The sequence below is a fragment of the Lagopus leucura genome, unplaced genomic scaffold (genome assembly GCF_019238085.1).
Source record: "Lagopus leucura isolate 7727_CA_CO unplaced genomic scaffold, USGS_WTPT01 Super-Scaffold_100036, whole genome shotgun sequence".
In the NCBI taxonomy this organism is placed as follows: domain Eukaryota; kingdom Metazoa; phylum Chordata; class Aves; order Galliformes; family Phasianidae; genus Lagopus; species Lagopus leucura.
Window position 1 is genome coordinate 3091049 of NW_024962285.1, and position 22150 is coordinate 3113198.

The 22150-nt window shown below is 39.3% G+C and overlaps 1 protein-coding gene across 1 annotated transcript in view; it reads right to left on the reverse strand.

Annotated features, from left to right (window-relative positions):
• The window catches only part of COMMD10 (COMM domain containing 10), a 98172-nt gene that overhangs the window by 56057 nt on the left and 19965 nt on the right, over positions 1-22150 (reverse strand). The gene's annotated exons all lie outside the window — the stretch shown is intronic.

Consider the following 22150-nt stretch of genomic DNA (forward strand, 5'->3'; position numbering starts at 1 on the left):
TGGGATGGAAAAGAGTAGGAAGAAAACTCATCCCAGGAGCAGGAATGCTGCAGCAAAGAGCACAGTCTAAAAGCACACACAATGACAGCACAGAAGAACCCTCCAGAGCATCATCCAAACCAAAGGAAGCATCAAAAAAGTGACCTCATTGTGTGAGGCAGTGGGCTGGACAGCATGGTACATCCTAAAACATCAGCCAAGGATTAGCCCTCTGGTGTAAAGACTTAGACAGTGCTTCCAAGATAGCGTGGAACAATGCTGTGGTGCAATGGTGAACAGAACAATAGAACAATATAGAATATATATGTATATATTTATATTGCTATATTATATATGGAGATGCAAAGAACAATGGTGAACAGAACAATGCAATGGCATGTTGCAAACACCATCCAGACTCCAGTAATCCTACACAAGGCTTGATAGAGATGACAGCTGGTTGCTAACAAGTAGCTCAGTACAAGAGCACGATACAAAGACAAATACTGAACAGTTATATTCAGTGACGTTTCCTATTTAAAAAGATGTTGTATGTAACGTTAAATTCCAACAAAAAGAGAGCTGACAGGAAGCTAGCCTAGAATAAAATCCAGAATAACAATATTAGAAAACCAAAGTTACAATCAGCGTTGTGCTGAACACTGTATTTTCTTGCTACATTTGAGAGAAATATTTTATTCATTGCTGTCAAGAGTACTGTGGAAGTCAAAGATGCAATCTTAAGGAAGGACAAACACAAGGAACAGCCTGCAAAACTGCACTTTCTTCTTCCATTGCTGAGCTCATGTAAATGTTTTTATCATGTTACTCTTGGTGCAAAACTTTAAGTTTTCTTTCTTACATACTCTGAAAACTTTAAAGCAAGAAAACTCCAACAGATACAAAATATAGCTGCATTCTTTTAAACAGAGTTCTGAAACTAATTAAGTTGAAATACTGTAGAACATGCTAAAATAGAAAACAGCTAATGAACCTATAACTGTACTTTAGCTGCGCACACTGTAGAAGGGTAATTTTTTTCATACAGAAACCAATGCTTAGGGGCATTTAGAAAATTGCTAAAGTAATTGGAAGAAGTAAGTATGAAACAAATGTATGCATTCGCAAAAGGTGCACACTGAGATAAGAAGCTTAGGTGTGTTGATAAACCTGACTGAAGGCAGCTCTGCTTCATGCATTGCTTTTTTCAGGAGTCAGTTTAACTTTCTGTTATACTTTGATTAGAAACTGACTTTTAATTGTGCTGAAAATATTTTGAACAGGAGCATTTTAAATGCACTATTGTCTCTTTCATGTTTCTAGTGGTGCTGGATGATAAAGTTAATTTTCTAACAGTTTACCACCTGTAGGATAGGGAAAGCAGTGGCTCAAACAAGGAAGAAACGTCTGAAGCAGGCATTCAGAATATGGAAAAGCATTATCTGCTTCCCAAACGTGCAAGCTTGAATACGAATTCTTCAGAACAAAACTGCTCCCAAAACTGCAAAGAAGCTGCACTGAGATGAACGGATTTTAAACGCAGTTTTCTTTACGTGTACGTGGGTCACTCCAAAAGTAATACCTCCTACTTGTTTCCATGGAAACTACAAAAAGAGCACAATAACACCACTTGATAGGGCAAATTCTCAGCTACGAAACACTATTTTTCAACACAGTCATCACCATTAGCTGTGCACTTTTGTCAGGAATGAACAAGAGCTTGCATGTGAAAGTCATAAAAACCTGCACAGCCATCCAGTGCGTGTCTTGTCTTTCACATCGCAGTCACCACTGCTGGAACACAGCACCCATCACCATGCTGTGCTCACACATCCACTAGCTGGTCTCCGTAAATGTTCAGCAAGCATCAACGAAAGTCCATGGGTGTCATTTTTTTCCACACGGAGCAATTCCATGACACACCACTGCTTCATCTGCACATCCATGTCAGACATCATTCTGTCAGACTGCCCCTTTGCTGCCATCTGTCACACAGCAACAACGGGGAACAGAATATTGATGTGAAAGTTCAGCCCCTGCTCCCGTATCACCAACATCCGCCCCTGATGTCATCAGCCAACATAACAAAACAGGAAGCAATGCTTTCAGAGCAGCCCTCTTGTTATTTTCAGTGGGCAGCTCAAACCTGTAGTATCTTAGTCCCTTACATCTAACACATAGCTTACTCTCACTCGTCTAAAAGTACTTTATTTTTCAGTCATGGTGTAAGAGGGCCAGGGAGTTATTTTTCCAGTATCATTTTGACACATTACAATGAAGACATTTGCCAGTGGAATAGATACTCATGCACTGATTGCTTACACTTAAAAGACTTATGACCATTTTGGATTGGAAATGAAAGTAAAACAGACAGCTACATAAAAAAATACTGGACTGGACAATATGTAAATACCATCCAGCTAGGTTTAAGTAGTCTCCTTCAGGATGTCACGATGCTCAAATCTTCATATATTTTTTAATATACTTTATAAATGCATTCTAATGCTCTTTTTTCTGATTTGAAGCAAATCAGCAATAACATGCAGCTAGAATCTCAAAACTGAAATCTCAATTTTTAGAAGTCAGGATGACTGAAATTCCATATTTTTATTTTACCAACCATTTTCTACATTCAAGAAAAGGTTCACTCTTTTCCAGCAGAGAATTAATCCTGCTGGATTTCTATGAGTAATCTAAGGAGAGCAACGTGGGTTTATCTGCCCTCAAAAGACACACTGCAAACAAGCGTGCAGGTTCTATTTCCATCTGGTAACCATGGAGAAGGTTGTCCTTCTGGACAACGGGAAGAGGGACTTAGGTCCCAGTTCACAGAGAGCTCACTCCTCTTTGAAAGAAATGAAAACTCAGATTCTCACCTGAAACCCTGGGAGAAAAAATCAAATTGAAAATTTCACATTAAAAATACTGAAGCCTGCAGCACTATGAGCACTTTACACATCTGTTGCAATTATCTCCTCCAAGAGTACATCTGCTTTTGCTCCTCCAACACTGAGTCATATACTGCTCTCGTGGTGAGGTATATAGCATCTGTGCACAAACCTCAAATTAGGGCACATTCCTGGATTCTCTGATAACAATGATAGGGTTTTTTTGTAAAAGTTTTCGGAAGTAAGAGGCGACAGAAGTAAGTATTACAATAAGTCCTCAATGTTTGGCTATTCTTCAGGGAGCAGGATATTTCATATTTCAAAGAGAATTTCTATGCTCAAAAACTAAAAACACACAGGGAAAATAAAAAACTCCATAATCAGAAGAAAACAACTGATACTGTAGGTCATTTCGGTGTGTGAGCAAAACTACTTGTGCTTATTAAAGGACTTATTAAAGGACTTTGATTCAGTACTGTTCTATACAGAACAGCACACATTATTCTAAATACTCTGTTCACTAGTGCCACTAGAGAAAGCTGAAATATTTGGTTTCAGTTTGCTCCTCCGGTGTGATTTTATATATATATAAATTATACATATATATTTATATATATAATATATATTATTTTCTGGAGGATATTTCCAATAAAACTTACTATGATAAATGCAGCTCAACATGTTCTCCCAACTCTGTAATTCATGCTTCACTCATCTGAAAACTCCATTTTCTTGACTTGGTTCTTCCTGCACTTTTCCCACAGCTGCTTCTTCTCTTTAGACCATTTGGAGCTGTGAAGATCTTCCATTTACTCCTTTTATTTTATTGTGCTTATCTATTTATAGACTTAAGTGTTACAGTCAATATAAGGGATTAGGAAAGAAAATAACTTGTGATCTGTTCCCCCACATTGCTTACTGTGGTAGAAAGGAAAGTTGTACAGCAGTCTGGCAGCCTTACTGGCTGTGAAGTGTCATTAAGTAAGAGACAGCAAGTTTTATCATGCACCTCTGACTACTAAATTCACAAAACAAACAGAAGGTTTACCATGGGAGGTAGAGAGATCAGGCAATATCCTCAAGTCACTCTTCCTGTAAAACAGCGTGTGGTTTCTGAAATTGCTATGGGAAAATGGGAGTTCATCAGAAACACACAGTTCTAGGTGAAATTGTTCCTTAACCTTTCACATTACCACTCTTCAAAAAATCACACGGTGTGCGAAGATAGATGCTTGAACACCACGAAAAAAACTAAAATATTACATCTGAAACAATGTCATGCTAAAACCTTTTGTGCAGCTTCTCTTGTTCAGCTGTAGTACTTCATTACGGAAAGAAAGTCTCTGCACGCGGCCTCCAGCAATGCACTTCAGGAGATCTTAACAAGTTAGGTAACCGAAGCTGAGGAGGACACAAAAAGGGGGTGAACAAGAGAGAACTGCTTTTCTTGAGGCGGTACTGCATGCAATTATTCCACTCGATGCACCATGCATATGATTTTGCAGGGAAGTAAAGTTGTATTTGGGTATCTCCACTGCACACACAACTGTTGCTGCGACTTCCTTCTGGTGTTTGGCTCCTTGATAGTGAAAGCGTATTAAAAAGTAGTTGTTCACTCAGAAAAATGGTTAATTTCAACCTAACATTCCGCACATCATTTAAAACTTCCCTTAAGAACGTATTCTTTTTCTGAACACTAATACTTCACGAAACACAGGGGTTTACCTCACCTATTCCAATTAATACTACCTCCTGGTAGTGAAACAGTATTCCTACAGACAGCCATTACATCGCCTCCACAAACGCATGTGGATTTCATACTGTGCTCATAATAACTGCTGCACTGAAGAAGCTTTATTTCCCTGTTTCATTTCTGCAAAAGGGCCAAAATGTATTCTGGGAATGAATATAAATGTCAATTATTAAAACCAATGTTCCAAACACAGACTTCAGGTTACTCAGGTAATCTGAATTACAAAACCTGGCTTCCCAAAATGCAAATGAATTACTCTGAACTAAACATAACACCAAGAAGGAAAAAAAAAAAAAAAAAAAAAAAAAAAAAAAAAAAAAAAAAAAAAAACAACAAACCAACACAGTTTTAATTATCCATGAAGCATATTTCTTTCAGCTCCCTGTCATTTGCCTGATTAGGACAGTCCTTCAAAATGACATGGGTGAAGAGCAGAGGGCACGTGAAATTTTTATGGCTTTTCCAAAGCCATGGGTGTCACAGACATGATGAAATAAATCAGGCCAGTGCTGGGACAATGGAACACAAGGAATTAATTAATCCCTCGATCATTAAAAAAATACATACATAAATAAAATACACAAGCCTTTTGCTTTCAGCAAGTAAGATGTTTTCAGATGACCGTGTTGAAAGAAATTGGCAGCAGAAACAGAGAAAACTGATCACAGTGGTAATAGAGTACCTAGAGTACGGGTAAGTACAGGATCTGGCAACAAGGCCTTAGCAAACATGGAAACAAATCAACTGTAAGATGAACAGCAATGCACAAAGATTCCCATCACGTAGGGAATCCTCCTCCTTGTGAAATATTTTCTATTGCTTTGATAACCCTATGAGAGCATAAATAAATGACTGAAGTGAACCATGCCTGGAATACAAAGACAGGATTACACATTAGGTTGACTCCAGACTAAAAATTATGCCCATTTGCTCATTTATGTCAGAAGGTACCAGAACCTCTACACCACACGAAGCTCAAACAAAGCCCGTATGTTTGTTGCACTGCAGCAGCCACCAATGGGTAGTACAAAACTGGGAAAGGAATGCATCGTGGTAATTTCAAGACCAGGACAGTTCAATCCTTTATCGATCTCCTCCTTCACTTTTCTATACAACCTGTTTTTACATAATACAGCCGTGCTGACATGCAAATCTGAAGTTTCTCTTTCTAACTGTGCCATTACTACCGTAATTGTCAAAACACACTCACCTACCAGTGTGCTGTGAGCACTACGTTTGTTTTGCCAGATAAAACACAAAGACGTAAACTGCAATAATGCAGTTCAGACGTGCAGAGTGGTTACAGCACAAAACTAGAGGAGAATAAAAGAATGCCTGGGTCTCTTCCTTTGAGCTCTTGACAGCGTTTCAGACATACTTCTTTTCTATTTCAGAGTGAGTATGTGATAGCATTAAATAGTTCAGATTTCAATGTATATAACACATATAAATACCCTTGCTCCCCTCTGCTGAGAAGAGCCAGAATTAAGAACTGCTGCAGCCCGGTAGACAGTGCTTGGACTGTGTTCCTGAATTCACCATCAAACTGCTGCAGAACCTTAGGCTAATGTTCTACCTCCACACACACGAGTCTGTTTCAGGTTAAAGAATTCAAATATTTCTCTTTGGTTGTAAAGCAATTTAGTAATAGAAATTTCATGCTAAAAACAGAACATGAGAATTCCACGCTTCATTCAAAAAAGCATTCTATTAAAAACATAATTCTACCACTAACTCACAGTTGCCTGCTACTGAATAGGTTAGACCTAGAAAACCTGTCCTGCCTTTGAGAGCACTGTTAGAGATAAAAAGGATGTCCAGATCCCTGCTTCATTGCAAAGACTGCATTACAACAAACAAAGGGTTAATTTTGTATTTCCAATACCTTTCAGAAGTCTAATTTAAGAAGTGGATCAATAAAATAGACAGGAACTCAGAGGGTCAGGGGCACATATTAGAAGCAACTGGTAAGATGTTCCACAGCATGATATTTTCTTTTAAATAAATCATAATTCTTATATGAAATTAGGGAAATCAACTGTGCTATTATTCCTGCTATGTTCTACAATAACCACAACATATTTTACCAGGAGTGCACACTGCAAGCTTGGACACAGTTTTACGTGAAACCAAGCAGCAACTTGCACTGGGAGAGCACCACTAGTAAAATAAGAAAAAGCATCCCAGCAAAACCCTGTTTCCAGACTTAGCCTAAAAATAATTAATACCAAAGCTGTATTTTAAAAAAAGCTTTTTTACAAGCCTTTTAAACTTACTACATTTATCAGCACGACATTTTATAATCTTTTTGTTCCTCCCACCTTATGAAATCTAGATGTGAATTCTGTCTAACACTTGGCTTGTGCAGTCTGGTTTTACAAATCTTCATACTGCTGCTGGTATCAAAAACAACCATGCACAAGACTGCAGCCTGTACACTGTCATACCTCTTCTAGCAGGCAGCCCAGCCTCTTCGTTCTCAGTCACCATTTGACACAAAGCAACAAGTTTTTAAAAAATCATGAATTTCACACCTTCTTAGGAAAATTACTCGTGTAAGTTACCTATCATGGTAATATATTTTCTGAATGCAGAGCAACGCAGATTCTAGAAACAAGTTTGCAGGAAGTTGAAGACAACATGTAAAATGTTACTCTTAATCATTTTTGCACTGCTAATTGATTTTAAGATATAATCTCCATGTCTGACTGATGACATATTACATTGTAGAACGTGAAGACAGATTAGAGATTCAAAGAAAAAAAGATTTGCTTTGAAATAGCGCTCTGCTTACAAAAGAAAATGAATCACAGAATCACAGAACGGCCCGAGTCAGAAGGGACCTCAAGGATCATGAAGCTCCAGCCCCCTGCCACATGCAGGGCCACCAACCACATTTAATGCCAGCCCAGGCTGCCCAGGGCCCCATCCAACCTGGCCTTGAACACCTCCAGGGATGGACGGGGCATCACAGCCTCTCTGGGCAGCTGTTCCAGCACCTCACCGTTCTTCACTGTAAAGAACGCCCTGACATCCAACCTCAATCTTCCCTCCCTCAACTTCAAACCATTTCCCCTTTCCCTGCAGTTATCAACCCTTTCAAAGAGTCGATTCCCCTTTTGTTTGTAGGCTCCCTTTAGGCTGCAATGAGGTCACCCCGCAGCCTTCTTTTCCCCAGGCTGAACAAGCCCAGCTCCTCAGCCTGTCTTCATAGGGGAAGTAGTGCTCCAGTCCCCTCCTCATCTTCCTGGCTCTCCTCTGAACCCTCTCCGGGCTCCAGACCTGGACACAGTACTCCAGATGGGGCCTCACAAGAGCAAAGTAGGGGACAATCACCTCCCTGTCCCTGCTGGCCACCCCTCTTTTGATGGACCCCAGGATACCACTTGCTTTCTGAGCTGCAAGAGCATGCTGCTGGCTCATATTAAGCTTTTCATCCATCAGGACCCCCAAGTCCTTCTCTGCAGGGCTGCTCTCAAGCACTGCTCCTTCCCGTCTGTATGGATGCCTGGGATTCCTCCGGCCCAAGAGCAAAACTCTGCACTGTGCTGTGTTGAATCTCATCAGGTTCTCCCAGGCCCACCTTTCCAGCCTGTCGCGGTCCCTCTGAATGGCATACCTTCTTTCCACCGTGTCAACCGCACCGCTCAGCTTGGTGTCATCAGCAAATTGCTGAGGGTGCATTCGACTGATGTCATCAATGTTAAGGAGCACCGGTTCCAAGACAGAACCCCGTTACTGGACACAGAGCCATTGATGACCACCCTCTGTCTGCAGCCTTTCAATCAATTCCTTATCCATCAAGTGGCCCGCCCATCAAATCCACATCCCTACAATTTGGAGATAAGGATCACACACGCATTCCTCGTGTGATGAAGCATGATCTGTTCCATGATCTTCCCAGGCACAGAAGTCACACTCACCAGCCTGCAGTTCCCAGGGTCCTCCTTGCTCCCTTTCTTGTAAATGGGAGTAAGAACTGTATTATTGCTCTTAAAATAAACCAAGACAATAATCACAAAAATGACAAGAGGTGTGAATCCAAGACCAAAACTATTTTCTGCCCTAGAAGTTCTATGCAGAGCAACTGCAATCACAAATATTTGCACATGTGCCATTTTCATGTAGTATTAAAGAAGGAACACCACAAAACTTGGACTCCAGACACAGTGCTACTTTTCATTCTTTATTTCACTCACTGGTTTTATTCTATTTTATTACTTTCAATCTCATCAAATAGCTCCTCATTGTTCATGTTTCACGTAATTAAGATTATGCCAGGTTACACTAACTACAGCAGTACTAATTAATGCCTGACACAGGGCCCAAGTCTGTCAGCCTATGAACAACTCATTATTTTTTCCACTTCCCAGTGGGGACTGAATAATTTTAATGGAAATCAATTTCACTCAAAGTCTGATCTGCAATCCTACAGCACTTCTGTACAACTCCAGGTAAGTAGCATTCCTAATGAAAGTTCAGTCGAACAATTTAATACATTAACCAAAATGGAAAATTTAACAAACCGCCTCAGAATTCTGTTCTTCAGAAAGGGCTAGAATGGGACCCAGGTCATCTGGCCCAACCATCTCCAACCCTTGTCCAAGCCCTAACAGCTTCCCAGAACGCATCTGCTTCTAATATCTTATTTAACAGCAGCTCCCTGTGAAAACTCACATCTTTTTTTTAAACATTCCAACCACAGAACCACAAAAGCTGTTCCTTCCAAATTTAACTTAACCATTTTCAGTGATGTTTTTGGTTTTCTTCCCTGCAACCTGAAAACCTGATTTAAAATGTTAGTTGCATGTGCCGAAGTCCTTTTGATAACAATAAGTCCCATCTCCCACCAGAATCGCTGTGTTTCAGCTGTGGTTGTATTACTTTTTATCTTTCTGCAACTTTCTCGTATCCTCTTCCTCTACATCATAGGCAACATCTTTTATTGCTATCATTTCCTTAGCTTGATTCCCATAAATTATTAGTTGAGAAAACAAAGTGGTAAGCTAATTCCTGCAGCTCAAGTCAGGTTATGCTCCTCAGCCTTTCATTTCCTGTCTCAGCCAATTCCATGCATTCCCTGTCACTCTTGATCCTTTAATCAAAACTATTTTGACAATTTTATCTTATTCATTACTAATATGTATAATATCTACTCCAAATTTGTTCCATATTGATATTTCTGCAGTGTTTACAATTTCTCCTCCCTATCCTATTTTTCCCCCCTCTCAATTTTTTACCCTTCTGTTATACCTGGTAAATTTTAGTTTTATATACATCACTTACAAATCAAACTCTTTGTACTGTATTCTTCACCTCATGACCAGACAACAACTAAAAAGATTTTAAAAACAGCTACAGAACCAAGAGATAAGCTCACCAGCTTTAAAAGCATACTTTATACAAAAACTCTTCCTGACTCTGAACTGCTTGGGGTAGAGATTATGTTATTTAAAGACTGAGTATATGAACGACACAACTAATAACACAAGAAGAATCTAATCAAATTCACTTCAGACAAACATGTACAAACAAGACCGATTAAAAAAAAAGTTCAGCAATTTCCTGGTTTTTAAATAACAAATTCTTGAAATACATAATTCCCCTCATCTCACTGGTTTAATAACAAGAAAAGCAAATTTATCAACCTAAATAAATTCCACATTAATCGTTCCTTCCAACAAACAGTGCATGCTTTAGACCTCACCAACAATCTTCCTGGTCTTTGCATGACAACCACAAGCCCTTCTTAAATGAGGGAGTGCATTCATGTACAGCTGTGAACCAAAATGCTAGCCTTAAATTGACTGCAAGATCTGGGACAGGACATTCCTTTTGGAAAGCACGAGTCCAGTGATTATGAGAGGGAAGTCAAGAATTTAACAACAGTTAAGAAAAGGAGAGTTTAAAGCTGCACTTTCTTTAGTGCATCACAGCATTCCAATTTGCAAGTACCTGCATACCACAGTGCACTTCTTTCTGTAAGTGCATTTTTTATTGGGCTCCCTCCGCTCGAAACTGAAGCAATCACAATTTCTAGTAAATCTTCATGTACAATGGTTTCACTTCATTTTCTTATTCTGGTTTGCTCTGTCACTTCATGAACATTATACTGGCAGAATCGAAGGAGCAGTGAATTCTATTCTGCAGTCTTTCTGCCACCTACTGCAGAATGACAAAATGGTTAAGGTTAGAAGGGACCCCTAAAGGCCATCTCCTAAAGGTCCATCCTCCTTGCTCAAGAGACCTAAATCAGATGAAAATTAAATGTTTGGAGTTTCTATGGATCTAAATGAAGAATAAATGAATAAATACATTTCTTAACAGCTAGAAGAAAAAAGGATTTGAGAATGATTTTCTTTTTTTTTTTTTTTTGGGTGGTTGGAGGTGTTTTGTTTTCTTTTTAATGTTTTTATCATATCTGCTTATCTCTACAATCAGTTTAATGCTTTTGTGCTGGCTTCAAAGGACACCCGACAAGTGACATAAATGTTCTGGACTTTTTTCATCTAAATATATCGCAGTTACGCAGTATTAAGGTATAGAGCCTGTATCAGTAACTTCAGGATAAAGTAATCTCAAACATTCTGATAAGAATTATAACAAGAAAAGCCAAAGAAATTCAACCCCATGCTGTGCTGTGCTCTGTATCAGCGGAGCCTGTTCTAAATGCCAGTTTTCACCCTTCTCATGCTCACTTTTCTGGTTAAGTTTTTCCTGCTCCTTTCCAAACTGATTCCTATGGCCCACACAGACAGCAGCCAGAGTAACAAAACAAAACAAAACAAAACAAACAAAAAGCAAAACATTTTATTATTGCTCACACATCACACAACTTGTAAGTTAAATGAATAGACAGGGATTTTGTTACAATCAGGGAAAAAAAATAATCCTTTTGGCCATCTCACCTTTCTGCTAGTATGTTACTATATTCTAGCTTATACGCTCTGGTAATGGTTTTCTGTACACAATACCTCTTCCTGGGTGGAGTGGGAGGGGTGAAGACAGATGGCATGAGAATCAGCCACCACTTTCTCCATTATTGGATATCCCACCTTCAGAACACTACACAGCTGGCTCCTCATACCAGACTCGGGGGTACACAGAAACCCAGCCGCTTTCCACCTCTCAGATGCATCATTTCAGCAGTTGGATCAGCTCCCCACAGCTCCCAAAAGCACCATTTCCTCCTTGCTTCATTGTTTAATGGCAGCAAGGCCTGACCTTAAATAATAATGTTCATAAGCAATGTTTGTGCAAAAATGCACCACTTCTGTTAGTAACAATCAGCAAAAATCAATCAGTAATTTCTAAAATAGTTTAAGTCAATTAAACATGAAAGCAATTTTGTGGAACAAAGTGCATCTCGTTTCTCTAGGCAACGACTTTCCCCTTGACAAATTCCAAACCCAGTACTTGACACTCAGTAAAGATGTCAGAAATATTTTAAGAAAACTTACAAAGAGTATTTTAATTCAAGAATAAGAATTAGATGCCTATCACAGAGAAAGAGGGAGACCATACAATTACAAACCTTTTATAAACTTTTATTTCCAGAAAGCCAAAAGATACCTTAATTTTCTCAGGCTGTGAGGAAATACAAATGTATTAAAATTGTTTGTACACATACAAAGGCAAAAGATTATTCCTGCACCTGCATTAGACCTGTTGGTAGATCAGCACAGTACTGTGTATTGCTTCCATTAGCAATACCAGCCTGCAGATTCTATAGCATTCAAACTCTCCTTTCCCCTCCCTTTTGGGACAGAATATGATACTCAACTCTTTACACAGGCAGGACAAGGGGAAACGGTTTCAAGTTGAAGGAGGGAAGATTTACGTTGGATGTCAGGAGCAAGTTCTTTACTATGAGAGTGGTGAAACAGCTGCCCAGAAAGGCTGTGGATGCCCCGTCCATCCCTGGAGGTGTTCAAGGCCAGGTTGGATGGCGCCCTGGGCAGCCTGGGCTGGTATTAAATGGGGAGGTTGGTGGCCCTGCATGTGGCAGGGGGTTGGAGATTCGTGATCCTTGAGGTCCCTTCCAACCCTGGCCATTCTATGGTTCTATAAATTTAACACATTTCCTTCCCACATAAATGTGAAATGCTCATTTTTTTATTTAAAGGCATATACTACAGTAACAGTATTTTGTTTCCGTGCTGCAAAGTTTTGCAGTTTTTGTATTTTCGCAGACTAACTTTTGTCTAGCCTACAATTTTTATTTTTTACGTCAGTTAAAAAAGCTATTTGCTGAAAGCATATTATCAAATTGCTTCAGAACTGCAGGAAAAACTGAACATTGATTTTTTTTTTCTTTTCTCAATTATCTGAAAATATGATGGCATAGAGAGCCAGCAGCCTCTGTAGCCTGCAAGAATTCTGACAATCTTAAAGATAGTCACATTAACAAAAACGCTCAAGTTTGTTTATTTGCTTGGTTTTTTTTTGTTTTTTTTTTTTTTAAGGGAGGGAAACAAGGGTTTAGGCTTAGAATGAATGAGGATGCACCTTCATTTACAACCCAGTGCCTTATTACAGCACAGATATGCTAAATGACATTCCCTCAGTTAAATGTGTCTGGGTTTTCTCTCCAAGAAGCAGTAAAAATAAGTGTACTGTGTTCTAGATTAACATGACACACCTCAGTCTTAAAGTCAAGGATGGCTCCAAGATCATCCTGATTCGCTCCAGGCCATAGGAGAGCATAACTGCAGTTGAAACAGTAACATGAATTTTAAAATTAAAAAAAAAAAAAATCAAATCAAATTACACTATATGGGAATTTAAGAGCTCTTCAAAATGACTTCTTTGATACTAGGTTGAGAAGAAAACACTTTGTCATGTATCGTAATACTTCTCGTAGAGCACTGCTGCCTGCATGCTAACCATTCTCAGCTGCACCAGAAAGACTACTGGCTTAACTTCAGTTCATAACACTTTACTGCTCCTCTCTTGGTGTTAATTTCCCTTGCTGCTTCAGCCACCCCATATTTGTTGTACACACTTTGGTTCTTTGTTACACCACTCTCCATCAGACATATCTGTACCAGACTAAATCAGTTTGCCTGGCTACAGGACTTTTACAAAGTCAGTGCATTTTAGCAGGAAATCTCCCCTGGCCACAGCCGTGGCAGCAAAGCAGTTCTGAAAATGTTTAGCATTAAATGTTTCTGTCTGTACAGCGTCTGAAACGCAAGTGTATTTGGAAATAAATGGTACCAATTTCAATACCAAGAACTGGCTATTCGTGCAGGGCCGCAGAGGTGCTCACAGGGCTGGACAACTTCTGTGAAAAAACAGTGAGGGACTTGGGATTGTTTAGCTTGGAGAAAAGAAGTTTTCATTCAGGGTGACCTCACAGCAGCTCTCCCATACTTAAAGAAAGTTTACAACCATGAGAGTGACAGTCTAATAGTGATAGCATGGGGGAAATGAACTTACAAAGGAGAGATTTGGATTAAATGTTAGGGGAAAATTGTATTCTGAGGGTGGTGAGGTGCTGGAACAGGCTGCTTAAAGACATTCTGGATGCCCCATTCCTGGAGGCATTCAAGGCCAGGTTGGGCAGAGCCCTATGCAGCTTGATCTGGTGGGTGGCCACGCTGCCCATGGCAGCAGGCTGGAAGTAGGGGATCCCATCATGATGGGATCTGAACCACTCTATGATTCCAAGATTTATCACACTATCTGCAAGCCAGCTTAGTTTTCATCCAACAGGCTTTTTTTCTGAACCTGAAACGTGTTTAGAAACAGTAAGCTAAAAGGCTCAGTAAGGAACACGCTGGATGTTAGCCTCCAAAAGTACAACTGATAGGAATGTACTGCCATCCAGGAGCTATGAAGCTGTCAAAACATTGTCTAAACATCTGCCTTGCAGTAATGCCATACCACACTATTTTTACCTTTAGCAGAAGAAGATAAGCTATAGTACAAGAAGGCCTGAAAAACAAAGGAAAATAAATAATTGTAACAATATATTATTCTATCATGATTCAAAAAATAAGAGACAATGAAAAAGTGATACCAGTTATATGAAAAGTGTATTTGAGAATGTATTAGAGCCTCTGGAATCTATAAGAAGTCTTTGACAGGAACATTGAGTGTTTGTTTCTGTGAAGATGGTACAATAGAAAAGAGGAAGGGCAAAGGAAAAGTAAAGAGGCGGAATGATCTAGAAATAAGGGAAAACAGCTCAGGATTTTTTTTGCCTGCTGTAATTGGCATTTCTCTTGGTCTACAGATACATTTCTTTCAGCCTTAAAATGTAAACTTCAAATCAGCTTTCTCTTAAGTGCTCTAAATCTTCCAGTGAACTTCTTTCTTTCCAGCAGTCATTTCAGATGTCTGCATTGAATATTTTAGGTTTATGCCCTTGTTTGTGGACAAAGATAGGTATTTATTTTGAATGGGCATGCAGTCAGATTTTGAAACTCCTTTATTTAAGACTCATTGGGAAGAGGAAGACAACATGCAGCTGAACTCCTCTGTGCAGCTAATGTATTCTGTACTCAGTGCCACACTGAAAAGCTGTAAGACTGCTAGGTATGAGGCCATACCTAACTCACCAGCGGGCAGACCCTTATCACATGCATCAGTGCTCCTCCAGAAAGCCTGAGCTTGGGATTTTCTTATGCCAACACAGAGAGCAATATCTTTCTGCATCTCATGAAGGAAGCAAGTGCACCCATAAGTGCTGAGTCATGCATCGCAGAATTACCAAGGTCAGAAAAGACCTCTAAGATCATCCACCTACCACCAATATTCTCCCACTAAACCATGTCCCTTAGCAAAGTACCTGCCTAAGAAAAAATAGATTCACAGACCAGAGCTGCCTACAGATCCGGTCCCTGCAAACTTGCTTTGCTGCCAGACTCTGAATCTCATGACTTACCCTCAAGTACAAGCATTTCCCAACTCTCTTTCTGTTGATGCTGGGAAAGAGGCCACAAAAATAATTCACCTTCTTCAACCTTCTTTAAAACTCTTCTCCCTGTATTTATGCACAAGTAGTTATCCAAAAAGCCTTCAATCAGCTGCTACTGAAAAACTCAGTGACTAATCCTGACACTCTCAAGGAAAGAAAGCATTTAGAAACACGTCTATAAAGCAATGCTCAAAAAATTTTCACTACGTAGAGAGCTGAAAGATTCAGGCCCTTATACTGAGAACTCTGTAACTTAGAAAGCATCAGAATACAATTTACTTTCCCATCTGACCAACCACTATGGTTCTGTTTCATGAGGTGACTGAACAGCTTAGTTACTCTGACTACATATTTACTAGTTCAGAAACGTAGCTTTTAGTGGTTTAGGAAAAAACAGCAGTTTCATCTCATACATAAATTTCAAGTTAGACAAGCATGTTTTTGTTTTTGTCTTTTTTTGTATATTTTTGTATTGTAATTACATTACTACAAGGCTTCAAAATGTATTCTTAGTATATCTGTCTCCTTATGGAAAAAAATTATTTCCCTTTTCCCCTTGAAATCACTTTCTATTACTGCTTTGCTAGCAAGTGTGCATTCCTAGAAATATGTTATTTCATTAGTAGTGATTTCATAAAAATCACAGTGAACAAGATTTTCTCAGGAGCTGTAGGCCACACTGTGGGCTGTGGTTTTCCTGTAAAAGCGGTCATATTTCATGTATATTATCTAGAGAAAAAGGTCACTTGTCATAGCAGCTTTTGAAATTAGCTAAACGCTCGCATAAAGCCAAAAGACACAAGTTTAGATGCCACATCATTCCAGATACCAGACTCTGCTCATTTACAAACAACAGGAAAAAAAAAGGAGAGTGAAAACTGTTGCCCTCGTGTATGATAGAGGTGATGACCTGCCCTCTTCCACCCAAAGCATGACTGGAAAGGGAGTCACAGCCTTGTTACAGACACCTGTGCAATGTCAAATTCACAGCGTTGATCCTGTTTGACAGCATATACTGTGTGTTTATTCCCTTAAGCAGGACAGATGTTAGCAACACAGGAGATGCTCATTCTGTAATCTTTCAAGAATATGCACATTACTTCTCTAGGAAACCCAATCTGGCAATTTGAGAAGTTTACACACTGACAAAAAACTAGCTAAAATAACGGGAAAGCAACTGAGCCAAGAAAAGAAATGCTGTGGATTTGCCTGGTAGCTACCCGTGCCATGCTTTCACTCCCAAAAGCCCTTTCAAATCCTGATGTTAATACAGTTAAGAAGAAAATACATGCATGTGTGTTATCCAAGAACACGAGAGGGACAGCAAAGATAAAGGAAAAGCAACCAGATGCAGGATCTGCACAGCTCTGCAGTGTGCAGAAGTGTATGTGCGAACCTGGCAAAACGTTCTGGCACGAATCTGCTATCTTCTTGGAGCTGCATCGTAAAAATACTTGAGTGTAATTCAAAATTTCCCAACCTGAATTGAAGTTTCATGCATAATGTCCTCACTTCATCATAATGTACACTTTGTTGAAATGCTTCAAACAGCAGACTTTTGGTTTCTGTAGCTAGCACTGTGATTGGAAAGGATGGAAGAAAAATTCCAAAAAGGAAAATATGGCCAAGTACTCATATTTTGAAGCAGAATCTCAATTATTTAGTTTCATACTGACAAAAGCACTCAAGGCTCTGCACAATTAAAGTCCAAGCCTGTGAATTCAGCAACACCAATTCTGCACTTGAAGTGCAGAAGCTGCTCCCAGTTGAAGTCACTGGTCCCCAGACAAGGAATTCCCCACTGTCTCTACCACAGGTCACACAAGTTCCAGGTGCAGCACACAGCTCACCTGATAGTCCACACTCCAGCAACACACTGCAGACCCTCAAGCTGATAGTGGTTTTTCTGCATGCAAAATTGTTAATTAAAATGAAGCTCTGTTCCAGTGCTCATTCTCTGATTGGGAGTTAAGAGTTTGATGGAGAAGACAGAAAGCAAATTGGAAAAAAATACCAAAACCTCCTACATTTAACATGTAAGAAAGTTGAGGAGCAAGTGAAATCAACTTTGCTAAGCATTCTCAGATTTCACAACTTACTTAAAACTGAATTATTCACCAAGTTTTAATCCTTTCAGCCCAACTTTACTTTTCTGCTTTTGAAACTGTAAAAGTAAGATGTGTAACATCATTTATTTTATAACTTCACTTATTTATGACTTCTGTCAGTTACAACAGGCATCCTGTAGCAGCTAAGAACAGTCAGAAAGATTTCAAAGGCATGTCATTAGAGTCAGTCCTACAGAGGACTGCCAGCAAATACGCAATGGAGATCTATAATTTCAAATGTCAACTCTGGCCTGTACAAAGCTGACATCACACATAACGTCAGCACGAGGACTTCCTTAACTGCACTTGATGTTGAAACCGGTTATTTTGTCAGGACACACAGTCAAGCGCTTTCTAGGAAAATCAATTAATATTCAGACTCACCAGGCAAAAAAAAAAAAAGCTTTACAAAATGAAAGAAACAGAGCAACTAGGACAACTACTACAGAAGATCAAGGAAGTTATCTGATATTGTCAGGAGGAGTTAGAAGAAAACAACTGGTGACTGATTAAAATAACCCATTTGATGTGAATTAGGGTTGCTGGCTTTTTTTTTTTTTCCCAAAGCAAAAGTTAATCCCAAGTTAGCATGACACTCAGCAAGAAAACAAGTGCCCAAAGTACTAAGGAACTTAAATAAATGTTTATTTGTTTAAGATATTAGTTTAAACCTCAGACTGCAGCTAAGCTTTTCAGAAGCTGCACAAACAACATCAGATAGACACTCACAGGCTGAGTGACTGCTTCATGCCTGTTGTGCCTTCCTGTACATTATCACCCTTCACTGCTTGATAGGCTGAAAAAATCCATCACATAAAAACAAAATTACCACAATTTCAAATCTAATCCACGTGTTTAATGCTCAGGAGTGGAAAAAAATATATATACGACTCAGGACACAACTGTGAAGTATAACAAAAAAGATCTCACAAAAGTCAAGACGTTACACGTGGGATGCTGTAAGACAACAAAGAAGCTCATGCAGGTATGCTTTTGTGGTGCGCTAATCAAAGAGGCAGATGAAATACTCCAGAAAACAAGACAATAAAACTCTTGTCAGCTTTCTTTAGCAGTTCATGTCTAATTTACTAAAGTCACTAACTTACATTTTGTTGGAGCATTCCCCCAGAAACGCACTTCTGTGTCACAGCTACAGAAGTTGGAGGTGTAGTCAAGTTAACTCCAAATAAAACAATCTGCATAAACACAGAAATTACTTTTAACACCTTCATTTTATGTGTTGCTCTTCTTTAAGTAAAGGCCTTCTAATTCTTGAGGGTACCGCAAACACGGCAGACCTACCAGAAGAGGAGTCAATATGAGAGTGCCTCCTCTGTTTCCATCTGGGATGGACTACTCCCAAACTACCACTACATTAACACCAAGCAAAGAAACTGGTTGTACACTGAGTATCTGTGCAGTAAAAAAAAAAAACCCACCACAAAAAACCCCGACAAAAACAAGAGATAACAGCAATTGCAGAAAACAATACTTCCAACAAGCTCTGAAGGCATCCACCTCACAGGGGAGCCAGATACAAGGAGATAAAACACTGCTGGCTCTGGATGATTTGAAGTATTTTGAAGCATAAGTGCGCTGAGAAAACACGCATGACAATCCTTTTTTTCCTCTTTTTTTTTTTGATTAAATAAAAATACTCCCATGTCTCTCACGACTTATCTTCTTTAGAACCCCTCAAAGGAAAAATAAAGGATTAACAAACAGTAATACTTTATACAAGTCTGTCCAAGTTGCGACTGCTGAACAGTAAAAAGTTCATCATTTTAAATATGGAAGAACTGAGAAACTGAATACAGAGAACTGCATTTTCAGTCTCACCCAGAAAAGACACCATCACATTTAGAGGTCTGCAGAGCTTCCCAACGCTGCATTATACTTAAAAAAAAAAAAAAAACAAAACAAAAAAACACAAAAGCCTCCAACTTTTATAAAGAACCTATTCCACTTCTCCTCAGCTTGACTAACTGCTAAGTAGTATAAAAGACAACTACTATCCAATTTTAATGGCACAAAATTTTGCTCATTTGATTTACTAATATTTAAATGCTTTATGACCCCTGAAATTATTGCCTTTTTAAACTTCAGCAAAACGTTGATTCTTCTACATCTGAAAACAGATGAATTCTCTGTAAATACCTGCATTAGAAAGCTGGTGACATGAAGATTACATGTTTTCTTCCCCTGCCTCACCTCCATTTGAAGTAGGCAACAGTAAACACCGCTGTCACAGAGGACATAAGCAGAACAGCTATTTTCATAAAAGCCGTGCTGTTAGAGAAAGGTCAACTTTTACATTACCTTATCTTCCTACCTTATTGTCAGAAGAACCAGGCAAGGGCAGGTGCCACATTTTAGCAGATTTGAGAAAGTGAAGACACAGCCTATGGGCATTCTGAGGGAGCGAGGGATCAGTACTGAAGGTACTGCAAAAGCACTGCAGAACTACGGGCAAAATATGGTTATTTTCCACCTTAAATTTAAACTCTGTCTGACAATGCAGTGGGTCGATATTTATGCTACTTCTCAGCTCCCCAATTGGACTGACAACGGTAAAGCTACCCATTTACACACAATTCAGTATACTCCTGTACCAAAGAATTAGAGTACCACTATTAACTATGAACGGATGTTGTTTCATGACACTGTCAACAGTGACCAAGTTTTTCTTCAACCCCGTGACAAAAACATGTATGGACAGAGTTGTAAGAGTATTTTAGTGGAAATGGAGCATTTGCGGAGGCTGTTATCAACTACAGGGTTTGTAAATTCGCATGTTATGGATTTTATTCATAAATTTTGTCTATGGCGAGGCAAAACATAAGGACACAGCAGAAATGCCTGTGAAAGAATCTTCACTATAAGCTGCATAATTCCATCATTTAAAATCGAAAATGGAGCTCAATAATTAACTACATGCTGCACTACAATTGCCAGAGGTAAGCACGTATTCCAGGAGTCACACCACCTCATAGATGGCTTCTAGGTAAAATGCCATACTACCCACAGCTTACAGGATACAGGTTATTCAGCCTTCCATTTTGTGCTGATAAGAAAACAAAAGCTCTTTCAGCAGCTTGAAAATTCAGAAGTTTTCAGTTTTTCCTCTAATTAAGTTAATTTGATCAAGGATAATAGATAAATGAGAACAAGAATCGCTGTGCATTGCAAATTTGGAATTTCAGGCTTTAAAGATTGAGCAAAGACACTTCTGACAGCTTTCTGTAGTGACGTGGCAGCCTGGAAGGAAGTTATAAATTTCAAGCTCATTTTTCAGAGCTGTTCCACATGCCCAGGATTTTACAACCATTATCACCACAGCTCCTAGAAATATGAAGACGTCTCCCAGTATTCTGAAACCTCGTCCTAAGGAAGGTTCTGCTTTCTTATCAGCAGGAGCATTCATTAGATTTTAGTTCTCAGAACGAAATTGGTTTCATAATCTTCCTTGCCAAAAGCAGCAATCTCACTTGTATATGGAAGTTCAGAAAGACTGTGACCAGGACCGAATCTGCCATCTGAAGCCATCTAGGCCTTCACTTATCTCAACTGGAATGAAAAAAAAAACTCTCGAATCTCACTCTCAAACGTTTTTGCATTCAGACAGTAACCTGTCCTACTTATTTTTTTGGCAATTGCTAGAGACTTGCAAATCTGCATTACGTGAACACTGAATTCAAGTCAAGTATGTACATGCAAGCTTCCTTGTTTGCTGAGAAAGAAAGGGGTAATACCTTAATCAGAACAGAAAATGGCTGATGAACACAAGAAGCAAGTTACAACTTAGTGTTTGCAATTCATCATAGTGCCTCCAACACCACTGAGTCTTCTAATTGCACCCTGCCCTTTTTTTTCCCCCCCAAGACTTGACAAATTACTTCTCTATTTCGGAGAAAAAAAATAATTATCTAAATGCATTCATACTGAAAGCAGAGGCCTGAGAAGGACAAACGCTGGGAATGCATCAATGTACAGATGCCCAGTGCTGCTCCTCCTGCCTGTCGAGTGGGAATGTGCCACTCTGCCAACGCTGCTCCCTGTCAGAACGATGAGGGTTAAATTGAGGGGGAAGTGGAAGCACCATCATGCTTCCTTAAGCATCCATCAAAAGTGCAGGTCCTGCCTGTATGCTATACAGGCTGCACTGAATCTGCTGCCTGGGCTGATGGATAGACCTAGCTCAACTGGAAGAAAAGCTTCGCTTCTCATTTACTCTGCTCTGCTGTTAAAGATGAGGAAAACACTCACAATGACAAGCTTAGAAAGATAAGCAGCACACTTACTGAAGTCAACAGAGCAATACATCTAAGGCCCAGAGTTGTTCACAGTCCTGACCACACAGAAAGTCTGTTAAAATTACAAGGGGACAGAAGAAGAGAAAGCCGGGGCCCCTCACTTCAGAAAGTAAAAAAGTAATTTAAGATGTCCAGACTTCCATAACCTCTGTTGAACAAATATCTGTTATAATTTCAGTTTCAAC